The sequence below is a fragment of the Protopterus annectens genome, chromosome 5.part1, assembly GCF_019279795.1.
Source record: "Protopterus annectens isolate FY-2018-M chromosome 5.part1, PAN1.0, whole genome shotgun sequence".
NCBI lineage: Eukaryota > Metazoa > Chordata > Ceratodontiformes > Protopteridae > Protopterus > Protopterus annectens.
In genome coordinates this window covers 14,266,996-14,281,590 of record NC_056736.1, presented here as the reverse complement: position 1 = coordinate 14,281,590, position 14,595 = coordinate 14,266,996, and positions in this window count along the sequence as shown.

Here is a 14,595-nt window from a genome sequence, read left to right as displayed (position 1 = left end):
GAAAATGTGTGTGTGTGCGTGTCGGTGTGCGCGCGCGTGTGTGTATGTAGCATGCATGACTGTGTGTGTGTCGGTGTGTGTGTCGGTGTGTGTCTGTGTGTGTGTGTGAGTCTGTGTCTGTGTGTGTGTGAGAGTCTGTGTCTGTGTGTGTGTGTGTGTGTGTGAGTCTGTGTCTGTGTGTGTGTGAGAGTCTGTGTCTGTGTGTGAGTCTGTGTCTGTGTGTGTGTGTGTGTGTGTGTGTGTGTGTGTGTGTGTGTGTGTGTGTGTGTGTGTGTGTGTGTGTGTGTGTGTGTCTGTGTGTGTGTGTGTGTGTGTGTGTGTGTGTGTGTGTGTGTGTGTGTGTGTGTGTGTGTGTGTGTGTGTGTGTGTGTGAGTCTGTGTGTGTGTGTGAGTCTGTGTGTGTGTGTGTGTGTCTCTGTGTGTCTGTGTGTGTGTCTCTGTCTGTGTGTGTCTGTGTGTGTGTGTGTGTGTGTGAGTCTGTGTGTGTGTGAGTCTGTGTGTGTGAGTCTGTGTGTGTGAGTCTGTGTGTGTGTGTGTCTGTGTGTGTGTGTCTGTGTGTCTGTGTGTGTGTGTGTGTGTGTGTGTGTGTGTGTGTGAGTCTGTGTGTGTGTGAGTCTGTGTCTGTGTGTGTGTGTGTGTGTGTGTGTGTGAGTCTGTGTGTCTGTGTGTGAGTCTGTGTATGTGAGTGTGTGTGTGTGTGAGTGTGTGTGTGAGTCTGTGTGTGAGTGTGTGTGTGTGAGTCTGTGTGTGTGAGTCTGTGTGTGTGAGTCTGTGTGTGTGTGTGTGTGTGTGTGTGTGTGTGTGTGTGTGCGTGTGTGTGTGCGTGTGTGTGCGTGTGTGCGCGTGTGTGTGTCTGTGTGTGTGAGAGTGTGTCTGTGTGTGTGTGTCTGTGTGAGTCTGTGTGAGTCTGAGTCTGTGTGTGTCTGTGTGTAGGAGTGAGTGTATCCATGAGAATATGCATGTATGTGTGTGTATGCATATGTTGTGTGTAGGAGTGAGTGTATCCATGAAAATGTGTGTGCGCGCATGCTTGTGGGTGTGCATGCATGTGTGCATGCGTGTGCAAGTGTGTGTGTGTTTGCATTCATGTGTTTGTGCGCGCATGTGTGTGTGTGCGCGCGCGCATGTGGGTGCATGTGAGTTTGTGCATGAGTGTGTTTGCAAGTTAGCATGTACATCATTATTCTCAAACTCTTCGAACAAGAAATGTGAACAAAGCCATAGATAATGGTGGGGGGGTGGGGGGCAAAGGCCTAGAAATAATAATTTTTAAACATTCCTCTTACAAATGCAGAAAGTTGATAGAATAACAGGTTTTGCATTAGCATGATTTTTTCTGATTGCCATGATTTCTGAAACTCGAATGTCTATCAATATTTTCAGGCTTCAATCTTCACTGATTTGCCAAAGATCAGCCAGCAAAAACAATATTTTATGAAGAACAGACTGAAAATAAGAGGCAAAAATATGGACATTCTCTGAAAATCTGGACAGTTGAGAGGTATGATGTACATGCAAAGGCATCATATTTACCTTTGTTTATGTTATTGATATATATCTGTTTTGTTACGAACAAGCTCATTTTCACAGGGGACCCGAAGGTGAAGCATTAGAACTAGGACCTTATCAACAGTTATACACAGAATTTAATTTCAACCAAAAAGTAAAACAAGAATACTTTGATTGATGTAATATATTTTTCTAAGAACTGTGTACCTTGTAGATATTTCCTTGGAACCAAAAATATTTGCTATATGAAATTGCCTTGGCAAGTACTATTCATATAAATTAAGAATGGTTTCTTACATTAGTATATAATAACGTCCCATTTCATAAGTGCTGAATTGCATAAGCTGCACACAATAAACTCAAATATTTAGTCCGTTTAGGAGAGGAGTGACATTGCTTATAACAATATATCACTGTATTTTATAGCTGAGGGGTTGAGAGAGATGTAAATGATTTTAAACTAATGCTTAACCATATCAACTTTTACATCCTGCTCAGTCACCAGTCAGATGGCACACATTTATAGAGGTTTACAGTTGCGTTATGAGGTAGAAACAGAAAGGTAAGAGATCTAAGTGGTACTGCATTCTGTATATGTTATTGGGTTGGAGACATATTTTGCACTGGTATTTGAATGATGCACTGTCTTAGTTTGCATTCAGGCTATTTGGGAATTATCACAATATTTGATGCTAGTTTTATTTACAGTTTTTAAGATTGAAGAATGCATTTTTTGAAAAGTAATGCTGTTGGCACAAGCATGAGGCCCAAATACAGAAGCTTGTGAATGCCGTATGCAATTTACTGTATTTTGCTTTTGAATCTAATACAACTGATTGAGTCCTGTTGCTCATAGACTTCATTATTGCAGCCAGGAAGTTGAATGTCTTGCAGTTTGAACAGGCTGGGAGTCATGTTCATGCAAAATGCAGCAGGTGTATGGAGACAGTGAAACTGTCAGCTGCTGAATGAATAGGTATTCAAATTCAAGCCAAGTGTGGTAGCTGTGGTAAGGGATGGGAGTAGATTGGAGATTTCATCAGGTTTACTCAGTGATCAGAAGGGGAACTTTGGTTTAGGGAATGGGAGTAGAATTTAAGTTTAAGAAATGGGGGGTATATAGGGTTAGAGAGTAATCAAGGAATGTGGGTTTAAGGAGTGGGTGGGGGGATTTAGGCTTTGGGAATAATCAGTGAATTTAGCTTTAGGGAGCAGGACGGGAATTTAGGTTATGGGAGTCAGAAGGGAGTTTTTGTTCAGAGATTGATCGATTCAGGAATTTAGGTATTTGTGTCAGTAAAAGAATTCAGATTTAGGGAAAAGGAGTGGCATTTAGGGTAAGGGTATGATTGGGTAAATTAGGTTTATGGAGTGAAAGACAGTTTTAGAGTTAAGAGATACAGAGCAGTGATTCATGTTAGGGTTAGTAGATGGGTTAGAATTTTAGGATAAGAATTAGTGTTCTTTGAGGGCCATGTAGTTTAATATCGTCAGGTTGTAGTGAAAGTTGTGTAATACTCATGGATACATGTGTCATGTGCTTCCACAATACATTTCTTTGCAAAAAGTTTGAAGCTATTATCTGCAATCTACCAGCTGATAGCTTCTAATCAGTCCCTTGTGATATTACTACAACCCTTCTTAATAACTGCCAGATATTTGCCAATAGGGTTGGGGTCAAAGAGTCTTATAAAGCTTTCTTCATATCAAAACAGAATCTGGATAGTATAAAGATATTTCTGCTCAGTGCTGGTAGTCCTAGCAGAAAAAATTATACTCCCTAGAAGTAGTCCTTACTCAGGTAAAAAATCAATATATGCATCATCACAGGGACCTGGTTCAAGACCAATGAGAACATGATTTCAATGTTTACCACATAATCTGGCCCTCTTTATTACAAGACGAAACTAATAGAAATGAGGTCCCCATATTCTTATAAAACAATCATCTTCAGACTTGTTTAACAAGTTAACAACCTGAAACTCATCCACATCCAACTTATTATTAACAAAACTTCTTATCATATCATAGCTAACTAAAGACCCCCTCTATGTCCTCCTTAGCTCATACCTCCTATATATTCAGTTTGGAGTTGCTATGAGTGAGGTCAAACACCATTCTCCTAGGAGACTTCAGCCTTCCCTCCATTAAATGGAAGACTTACACTTCCTAAAAGACATATGATCAGAAACTGGACTTCATTAATACAAACTCTTTGGACAAGTTTGTCTACACCTCAGCTAGGAGTATTAAAATCCTGGACTTGATACTTACCATTATGTGGCAGCTTTGCTTCCTACAAATTCTAACTTTCTCCATGGTCATATCAGAGGAGAAATCAGTCATGTTTACCTTATGAATGAGGCTGGAAGTACCATTCAGTAGCTCATTATTCTGAGATTATGCTAAAGATAATCTCCTAAAACTGAGTGATGACCAGGTTACATTCAAAAACCTCTTCCACTGCTTATGCAGAGTCTTTTACTACTAAGATCTATGCACATGTAAATAGTTGTACAGATACATCTGTCCCCTCAGAAATAAATACAGTGCAAAATTCGAAGATAAGCTCCTATAGTGGAACTCTAATATAAACAGGCTCTACAATAAAATAAAAAAATAATTGTAAGCAAAAAATAAATCTAACTCTCAGCCAGAAATGCTCTTGATAATAAACTAAACCACGAACCCAAATCATGATCAAAACAAACAGAGCCCGATATGAGATAAAAATAGCCACACAAGTGAAAGAATACAACAAAGCATTCTTAAACTGTATTAGAAATCTCAGAAGCAATGCCCAGCATTGCACAGAGCTAACAGCAAATTAAAACACATATTCAGATACAAAGGACCAAGCCAGTCTTCTAGCATGCAAATTCAGCTGCAAAATCACTTTCACGCCCTTCTAATATTTTCTGACCAAATACTCATAAACAACCCCTCCTCAAATTTCCCAAGAACAACTTCTCAAGGCTCTTTTTAAGGCTAAGAACACTATGTCTGTGGGTCAGAAAACATACCAGGCTACCTACTGGTTAGCCTAAAGCATGAATTGTCAGACCCACAAGAGAGCTTATTCAATATTAGCCTCAAAACAGTCTTTCTGCCAGATGAATGGAGGGCAGCAACATTCATTCATTTGCAAAAGGGTGGGGTTACAGCAGACATGGGTAATTACAGACCTATGAGACTGACTAACCTGAACAGTAAGGCCATAGAAGGGATCATTATGGATCTTATAAATAGGGATATAGGAGACCTACAGAATCTCAACCCAAACCAGTTGTAATTTGTCAAGGGCAGGTCTTGCCTACTTATCCTGGTAGAGTTCTTTGAAAAAATCACTGAGGTGATGGGTGAGGACAAATTGAGGCACACTGCCCAGTCTGGACCTTGTAAAGATGATTGACACCATCCCGCATTCCGGCATCATGCATAAACTCTTCCAGCTAAATAATAACCAATACGTAACTCAATGGATAATAAATTGGCTTACAAACTGAAGAAAGTGTGTAAGGGTGGGTGGTTCAACCCCCTCTAAAACACGTCACTAGTTGAGTGCACCAGCATTCAGTCCTTGGACTACTTCTCTTTAGCGTTTACTTCTTGGATGTCAAAGCCAATGTTAAGGAATTGTGGCTGCCTAAGTTTTCACATGACTGAAAATTAGATGCCATCATAAACTTCCCCAGAGGACACCATAATCCTACAAGAGGGCCTGTCCCAAACCAATAGTTGGTTCCAAAAACATGGATTGAAACTAACACCACTAACATTTGCAAGCATGACTCCCTTTGTAACTATCAGATTGATAACACCACTGTGAAAACTCAACCTGTAGTTAATGATATGGGAACCTACATTGAAAATTAACTGTCCCTTAATCACCATGTATACACTGTTCTACAGAAATCCTTTGTCATATCACTTCTTATATGAAAGTGTATGATGTCCAGTTCAAGTGAAATAATTTTTCCTCTGCATTTGGCACTCATTAGGCAGATCATAGAGTATATGGCCTTTTCTGTATATACCTGTCCAAACAGTTGTCACAGCTGAAATGACTGCAATGTTTCCTCATATAAAAAAAAATATATAACAAAAAAAAAAAAAAAATCAAAGGCCTAAGCTGCAAAACTTCCCAACTTAAAGCGTTGTCTCTATTCTCAGTATCGTAAAGACTACTGAGAGGCAAATTCTGCCCAACATGTAGAGCAGACCCTAGTCTGTCAGTCTTATTATGTATTCAAACCCCAGTGGTATCAAAAACAGCTACTCAAGTGACTTCACTCGCTTTTGGAAGATTAAATTAACATGCTGGAGGGATATATATGTATTGCAATGAATATCACTTCTATGGATCCAGCTTCCCCCTGCACATGAAGCAGAGTACCTCCTTTATGCTATTCAAGTGTAAATTGGAAATATGGATGAATGACCACAGATTAACCCCTAGCTTAGCACCAATGGCAGTAATGGATAGAGAAAACATGTAAAGGTACCCAACATATATTTGTGCATGCAGTCTTTGGAGATTCATATTGTAAAATGTAAGGGCTAATAATTAACATGGTAGTACAGGGCTTATGACCCTTTTGAACAAAGATCCTAAGGGTGTCTTGGATTACCACAAGTTATCCTGCTGCCATAGAGGGCTGCTGCTCTACCGTCAATCTTCTTGAAAGGTTTTAGAATAACTCTAAACTTGGTTTAATTTGAATTTATATACCCTTTGTAGCCAAAGCTTTCTAGGTACATTGAATGAAAAGTTGAAGTTTTGAATTAACTCAAGTGTAGTGACATGGGAAGGATATTGCAGGTACAGTGTACACGTTTGATACAATCCTAAGAATTTGCCTAGCAGTATAAAAAAGAGGGACTAGCAATAATTATTTAGGTATTTGTTTACCTTTTTTTTTTTTTTACCGGGTAGCTGTTCTGAATGCTTGCAGGCTGTTTTTACATGAACCTGGAAAAATGCAAGACACAGCATGTTATTTGCTTACTGGTTTAGTTAACTTGAGAATAGCTTGTCTGGACATGTGCATTTTAGTTTCAGACACAATACATACAAATGAAAGTATGACAGTATCAAGAGCATCATAAAGTAACTTTTTATAGCAGCAACTGTGATAATAAAGGCATATTTGAAACGTGATTGTGATCTTTTAGTAAAGTTCATTTAGGAACATCTTTGTTTGTCTCTTGGAAATATTGAAAATGGAGGCAGGTCTTAAAAATTGGATTGCTGCACTGCTGCTTTTGATCTTAAAGATTTTTACAGGGTCTTCATTAAAGGCCTTTTTTGTGTGATGTATCAGTTAGAGAATAGAATACTTTCTGATCTGAAATATATATATATATATATATATATATATATATATATATATATATATATATATATATATATATATATATATATATATATATATATATATATATATATATATATATATATATATATATATATTATTTTTTTTAACTGTTTCTTGCTAGCCAGAGTAAAGCCTTCAAACAAAAGGTAAAAACATTTTTCAGTAGTTTTAATTCTGCTTCTTGTGATGTTTTAGAAGTGAATACAAGCTTTTCATATCTAATGTCAAAGCATTCTGTTTAGACAAACTTAACTGGGATACCTTACTTCCATTTCACATAATTTTCTTATGTTGTTCTGAAGTTGATAAGTCAAATACATTTTACAGGTTGTTCTTGGATACTGCATGCACAATTTAAGGCATTCCAAACAGACCACATACAATATACAACCTGGGTCACTTTTTCTGGAATGTGTAGATTCTACACATTAGAGAAAGTTGTCTAGGTTGTGTGCATCTTGTATGAATGTTGCTATGTTAAAAAATGCTGCAGCACCAGGGAACAAGCCATCGCAGTGAACCATATTTTTATAGGTGCTCTGAGGACATATGGCAAATGTCAGTTTGGTAAAGGGGGGGCAGATCAGGCAGAAACAGCTAAGGCATGGCATCAACCAGTGGCTGATATCAGTGTTATAAGGGTAAATAAATGTACCTTGTCACAATGTAGGAAAAGAACAAATTATCTAGTAGGATATGCAAAGAAAAAAGCTAGGCAGAATGTTATTGTCCAAAGCAGCACTGATAGTGGACCTCCCATATTCTAAGCTTTAACTGCAGATGAGGAATGTCTTCTCTCTGTCAGGGATGATGACTTTGATAGGTAAGGATGTCCCTGGAAATCATCAGAGAAGTAGTTTTAGATAACTGCAACAACTGCACTCATGCAGTGTGGAACATTAGAGAATAGCTTATATTAATTATGTTATGCTAAGATCTACCACTCATGAAACCTGTGTATAAATTATCCTTACATTTTCGCATGACCAGATGGCCCAGCTACATTTCTGGCAGCAGAAAGTGTACAGTGTGTGCATGAAAAGTATAGACATCATCTGTTTCACAATAAATTATTTCACCTGTCACATTAACCGTATCCTACATATTTTATTGCAGATTCAGCACAGAAAACAGAGACTTTGCTTCAGCACAGCAGACTAATGTTGACCACAGAATGGCTGTAAGTGATGATACCACAAATCTAATATTCATGACACAGCCTCTGGACAGTGGTATGCTATCACAAACCATACTGACAGAGAACCCGTCCTGACAAGCTACAGATAATCACATCAGCAGATACATGGGCTCAGACAGTCAAGGCAATGAATGAATAATAACATTACAGGAGGGGGATGGTGTGACACAACTTAGCTCAACACCAGTTACTTGTGAACAGTCTGAGTGCCATGACAAAGACACTTCCATTTCAGTGATATTGCCCATTGTATCACCAGTACAAAAGCAGAATTCACAGACACACAAGGCCTTTGCTGTCCAGTATCAGGTATGCTGTGACATAGCTCAGACACAGCCCACTTCCACTGATAGTGATGTAGAGATGGTTAGAGTATTACAGGACATATGTGAGGAATTTCACTTGTGCACGGGAATGGTTAGTGACAAAGCAATGCAATGATGATCCTCATGCACAGTATTGTGGTACACTCAGCATCCATGTCCAGCTGCATGTGAACACTAGCAAAGACTTACCAGACTAACATTGGAAATACAGCTTTCCAAGGCAATGTCATAATTGTTGTATCCGAAAAACACTATAAAGTGGCAAAACAAAAGGAAACAGAACCTTTCTTTCTGGTATCAGTGTACTCATCATACTGTATTGTATTCTATGAAAATGAAAACTGCACCTGCGGCTTTTGCAATACACCATCTTTAGAATTACTATTTGCCATCCAGCCACAATTAAACAGCAGTGTACACCACTGCTAATAATGCTAGAAATTACTCCAAGTAGTTCATATGAGCAGTATGTGAAAGGTGTGTTTATGTTAAACATTATTTATGCATTTCCCATTAACCATTGAACTAACACTTGAGAGTTAAGCATGGCAGGGTAACTATGATGCCACTTACCAAAATACACTGTTTAATAAAGCATTCAAATGATTTGGTAGAAAAACGTCTGATTTACAGTGTAAGTTGACCATACACCACACACCATAGGCCACAATGGCACAGCTTGTTTCTAGTATTAACTATGTAATGCATGTTGTCTTACTTTCACTAAGTGAATGTCATGATCCATGGATATGGGCTAATTGCCAACTTTTTGCTTGTTTTGTTGTGCCCCAAGCATGAACTTGCCACATGGGGTCCCCATGTTACTGCCATCAGCTGGTCACAATCACCATCATCACAGGTTTTAGGAATGACAATAGGAGCATTTTCTCATAAGACCTATACATTACCATGTTGTACAAAATGCAACATGTGGTAAACATTGTGCATGCAGTAGCAGGGCCACAACTTAAGGACACTCCCAGACTCATCCAGATAATGTTAATAAGCTTTCAGCAGGTCAAATACCCCCTCAATGACAATTCATGTCTGGCACAGGTTGTTGTTAAAGTGCTTTTCAATAGCTCCCTTAATTTATGGACTGGTATCATTAGCTGGGGTTCAAGTGGGTTGCCTGCTTCATCTGCAAACCAAAGAAGGCAGGGCATGCATAAATGTAAAGAAGGATCTAAAAATACATTTTCTTAAAAATGCCTATAGAGAAGAGTAGGAAAAGTTTATTCTTACCAACAAAGTGACAATGGGGTATCCTACTATGCAGGAAGAGGTGGCACAGTGAGCTTGTGTGCCAGATGTGAGAATCATTGGCTATAGCAGGATGTTGATCTTAGACATTAGTGATGCACCCCCATGCATTGCAAATTACCTCACAGTTGATAGAATGGGAGTTCTTTCTGTTCTGATACTGCTCCCTCTGTGGTTCAGATGATGTCCAAGTGGAAACAGGGGGTATAATATGTTGCACCAAGCACCCCAGGAAACAGCTCCATTCCACAAAAGGAAAGCATGGTTCTTTCTTGGTCCTGAGTTAATACTAGCAGATAAATATACAGACCCACATTAGCAAAGAGTATGTCAGGGAATTGCTAAGGCATCCTCAAAGCAGAAGCCATGAGATACCCAACATTTATGCAGTTGGTCTTTGTAAATTTCCAGTGGCAAGTATATTGGGGTCGAGATATACCCTGATATCTACAGATATCAGAAGACCATGCATCCCCACTGTCCTCATCTGTGGGCCATACATATTCAATAAAGCATATTCTATATCCCAGTCTACTCTAAATCTACCTAAAATGTCCTGATCAGCAAAGTTAAAATTATTCAACCTTTGCCTGCATCTTTGCCATCTCATACAGCGAACACTGCTGGGCACCAGTGTCTTTGACACATCTGAGACAAGCAGCTCACTATGGGAAACTGTCAAACTTGCAGTGACAGCAAAAATCTTTGTAGGTTGCAAAGCAGATGGAAAAAATGTGATTTCACCTTTTATAGGGCTCCCGTGCAGGGCACCGATGTACATTGACTCTAACTCACTCAGAGGTGCAAAAGCTGCCTTATTTAGATATGATACTCACAGAATATACAGTCAGTCCTCATTTTATATGTCATTACTGCTTCCCTGTATAAGTTCTTTCCAAACATACTGAACCTGCTGCACTAAACACAGCTACTGTCTAAGAATTGTACCACAGTTGTGCTGAGGCACAGCCAGTGCAAAATCACACTACACTTTAGAGCAATGACTATGAATTGCACTGTGTAAGTCAATAAATCATATACCAAATGCAGCTTTTTAAGATCATGTGCCAAATAATCAGTAAATAAATACCAAATGCAGCTTTTTAAGATCATGTGCCAAATAATCAGTAAATGAAAATGAAGGTTGCTGAGATATTTGAATGCAGAGTCAAATATGACAAGTTATCATTTTAATTTAAAACACACATAAGCTAACACACCTTCAAGGTCAAAAATCCAATCAAAATATCAAGTAATACCTAACCATAAAATGTATTTTGAAATCTGTCATACACTGTATAAAAGTATTCCTATAATATTCTTTATTGCTAATAGAAATTAGTCAACATAATCTTTCCATATAGCAAAGATATATTTTCAACATTTCAGCAAAATGTAACACTTTCTAAAGCAAATTTATCACTTTCTTGAGAAAATCAACTTTATGTAGCACCTTTTCTGTTAATAGAATTAGCCTCAAGCCATTTGATTCTAAATATCTTTGTAGTTAATCCTACTAAAATATGTATCATATTATTCCTATTTATTAGCACCCTTTCAAAAGCAGAGTATTCAGATATTCAGTCACAAAAGGAACTATTTAAAATTACAGTGTGAAACATAATGAAACATAGCATTTTCTCAAACGAGTCATCATTTGTAATTAAAAAATGTTTTCAAGTTCACAGGCTGATCTAGACAACTCTGCAGAAAGCACCTTAATTAAAATATTACACTGTGTATTACTGCAAAAAAAACTTAGACTTAATGCTTAATTTATTGCCATGTTTGTTGACAAGCCTTGTTAGTAATTATACTAAGACATTCATTTATATAAAAATGTTCTGATTCAAGTTGACATTGCATTGCTTGCTGGCTGTACCTATATTGTTTCAACTGTTTTAAGCTGTCCTTTGCTAAATGTTCATGATCTTGAATATGTGGAGGACAAATTTGTTAATAAATCTGCATTGTTAATGTTATTTTCCATATTCAGTGTCCATCATCCAAAGCATGAAATCAGACTAACACATTTTGCTTGTGAACATTATTTGTGACAAAGGCTATCAGCAAATTTACAGATATTCAGTATCCTCACTTCTGTAACAATACTGCTAATGGAATTCAGTCATTCCCAGGATATGTAATGTCAAAAAATCCCTGACAACCTGCAGAAATGTTATTATTTTTATCTCTGTGTGAAAGAATTATTATCAGGCTCACGAAAATGTTCTTCCATATACAAGATGACTTTGTAACCAAATTAAAATTCACAAAGGTGTTATGCAAACAAATGTCTCCACAAGTTTGAAATCTGTTGTACTTGTTTAATGTTTCCATGATAGAAGTAATTTCTGCCTATGGCTAGAATGGGACATTATTGCTTCCCTACAGCTGGTTGGTAAAATTGTGCAAGCAGATGGTAAATGTTCAGCTGAGTCTGTACATGTTATTGAACACTACCTAGAGAGTTGGAAAAATAGAGTTTTTACTGATTATATATATTTATATATATATATATATATATATATATGAGTGTGTGTGTGTGTGTGTGTGTATACAGCACGCTAAAAAAGAAAAATACCTCCTGTATTTCAAGAAAATAAACATGATGATAAGTCTGTGGTTCTCTCAAGACATGAACCAGTGAAGGTAATTAATAAAGCAGATGTCCTGAAAGAGGAGCATAACATATCAAAGCTGTACAAATTTATGAAAAAGACACTGCAATGTATTTATCCTGAAAAATATTGTTCCCTTCATTCTTTTCTTTTCAGAACTACACAGAACTACATTCATTGTTCGAAGACTGCAGCAGGATATTATCAACTTATGATTCACAGAACAGTCGCAGACATGTGCATACACAGAAATACACATAAGCACAGCACACACACACACACACACACACGCACACACACACACACACACACACACACACACACACACACACACACACACACACACACCACATATTTATTTTACTCACTGATTACAGCACATGCTATTTGTATTCCTTCCCAACTTTCTTCCATTTAAAATGTTTTACTTCCTTATTCATCTAGGTTTAGTAAGTTTGACAAGTATAACTTTAATGTGGTACACAAGAGGCTGAATCAGTTTTGTTTAGTAATGAAAATGTGAATGAAATAATAGACTATATTTCCATTAAAAGAACACCTGGAAACGTATACCTTTAAAAACAAGTGCTTCCCTAACATTTTTAGGAGCTCAGAAAGATTTCATTCTGTTGTTTTGAAGCTCTTTTGGGAGCTGAAATAAAAATGAAAACCACAGACATAGGTAATAAATGTATTGTCTACCATAGCACCCTATACATGGCAATCCAGTACTATCTAGCTAGCTATACTTGTGGAGTTGACAAGGCAGCTTTCCTTTACAATCCAGATAATATAGACCATAACATATCAAAGTTTTGCAACAAAGCTATTACTAACAGCACAGTTACCACAAAATACATAGTGTCACTGTGGTTAGATTTTCAATTATAGCACGAAAAATGTAGTTTACAAAGAAGCTTATTATAGCAGAGTATAAGACATACATGGTCTGATTGATGAGTGTCAGATTTTGAAATTTTCTTCATACGTAGAAGCCAAAGTCTTTGAAACCCAAACTCTGGGAGTCGGACATACACCTAACAACCTTATCACACTACAGCAATACACATTTACAGAATGCGCTACCAAGATTACTGAACACAGCACTCCCAGAGGCATACTTCTAGGTGGGTGACATCATCCTTAAAGGCAAAGACGCCGATAGGGAATGTATGTGGTGTGAGGCGTCTAAAAGCATTACCGTGTCCCCAGGCAGCTGGTAACACACACACACACACACACACACACACACACATGCACACACACACACACACACACACACACACACACACACACACACACTTGACAGAGCTGGGAGTCAAACATACACCTAACTACCTTATCACACTACAGCAATACGCATTTACAGAATGCGCTACAGAGATTACTGAACACAGCACTCCCAGAGGCATACATCTAGGTGGGTGACATCATCCTTAAAGGCAAAGACGCTGATAGGGAATATATGTGGTGTGAGGCATCTAAAAGCATTACCGTGTCCTCAGGCAGCTGGTAACACACACACGCACACACACACACACACTAACTACCTTATCACACACACACACACACACACACACACACACACACACACACACACACACACACACACACACACACACACACACACACACACACACACACACACACACACACACACACACTTGGCAGAGCTGGGAGTTGAACATACACCAAACTACCTTATCACACTACAGCAATACGCATTTACAGAACGCGCTACCAAGATTACTGAACACAGCACTCCCAGAGGCATACTTCTAGGTGGGTGACATCATCCGCAAAGGCAAGGATGCCGATAGGGAATGTATAGAGAGTGAGCAGTCTGAAAGCATATTACTGTCCCAAGGTAGACGTCAACAAACACACGGCAGTGGTGTGATCGGAGCAACTAAATACCTATGAAGCACCACAACAACACTACATAGATACGGGATGCACCACAGACAGTACACCCTGCAAGACAGTCAGCCAGTGTGTTCAATGTAGGCATCCATCGTGACATTGTAAATAGACATCTGTTGCCTGGATGTCCACCATCGCTATACAGGATGTCAATGGCCATGCCCATACACAGAGGCACGAGGTGTCACTGGCCATGCCCACACGCTTAGTATCACACGTCCGTTTGGAATGTACTTTGTGTCCATCTACACAACAGCATACTGGGCATGCTCACACACTTAGCAGTTGCAAAGGGCTGTCTTGCATGCACAAGGATTCTAAACAAGTAAGGGCACAGTTTGGAATGTACTGTGTGTCCAACTACACAACGGCATACT